The sequence below is a fragment of the Propithecus coquereli genome, unplaced genomic scaffold (genome assembly GCF_000956105.1).
Source record: "Propithecus coquereli isolate 6110/MARCELLA unplaced genomic scaffold, Pcoq_1.0 Scaffold50, whole genome shotgun sequence".
NCBI classification, from domain to species: Eukaryota; Metazoa; Chordata; class Mammalia; order Primates; family Indriidae; genus Propithecus; species Propithecus coquereli.
The window spans coordinates 3,460,088-3,461,266 of record NW_012150841.1 but is presented as its reverse complement, the minus strand read 5'-3'; the positions used below and the strand labels follow the sequence as shown (position 1 = coordinate 3,461,266).

General features: G+C 35.0%; 1 protein-coding gene across 2 annotated transcripts in view; it reads right to left on the bottom strand.

Moving 5' to 3' along the window:
* PHEX (phosphate regulating endopeptidase homolog, X-linked) overlaps positions 1–1,179 on the bottom strand; it is a 183,941-nt gene that overhangs the window by 167,433 nt on the left and 15,329 nt on the right. The window lies entirely within an intron of this gene.

Here is a 1,179-nt window from a genome sequence, read left to right as displayed (position 1 = left end):
GTAGAGAGTAAGAAAAAATAACAGAGCAAATGTAACAAATGGTAACAATCATGGAATCTTGGTAAAGGGTTTATAGGAGTACCTTGTGCTATTCGTTCAACGTCTCCAAGTTTGAATTACATCAAAATGCAAAGTTTAAAGGATATTTTATATACGTCTGGTACAAGATGATACTAATTTTGAACGATACCCTACTCTACCATTTGCTCTCCTTCTTTACACTTGAAGCAAGAACCCCACAATCAGTTTGTAAACTTGTCCTTCAGAGGGCTTGTCACAGAATCACTTGGGATTTATTGAGTTGTATCTTTTTCCCAGAGCATAAAATTATATAGGAAACCTCCCACATTGTTTCGCAAGGCCAGCACAATCTTCATAACAGAATTGAGAAACTTAGCACACAAAAAGCCATGGACCAATATGAATCATAAATAGAAACGCAAACGTAGGAAACAAAATACTAGCTTATTGAATTCTGGCACTGTCTTAAAATAAACCATTCATAGGTAGGATTTATTTCAAAACGATAAGTTTAGTTCAGCATGAGGAAATCTAGAGAAGTTAAAAGAGATAGCCCATCTAAGTCTCTTGATAAATGACAAAGAGGCATTTTTCTTGAACAACACCTTTTTGCAAACTAGGAACAATAGAACGCAATAAAGAATAACTGTCGGAAACAAAAAATGTATATATTTTGGGGAAAAATACTAGAGGCATTACCACCGAGGTTAAAAATAAGAAAATTATACCCGTTATCATCGCTGTTATTCAACACCGTTCTGGTATTTCTTAACTTTATGATTAACTATGTTAAAAAATCCTAAAGAAGTCACCAAAAAGCTGTTAATGAATAAGATAGTTCTAATCAGATCCAATATAGATACATCAAAGCTCGACTTTACACCAGGCATCAGGGGTTGGCAAACTTTGTCCATAAAGATTGGAGAGTAAATATTTTAGGCTTTGTGGGCCATCCCGAGCAACTACTTGGCTCTGCCATTGGAGCATGAAAGCAGCCATTGATAATGCATAAATGAATGGATGCAGCTGTGTTTCAATAAAACTTTATTTACAAAAACAGGAAGTGGGTTGGATTTGGCTCACTGGCCATAGTTTGCTGATCCCTACTTTATACCACAGAAAACAGTTGATAGGAAAAAGTTATTTAAAAGAGTAAAA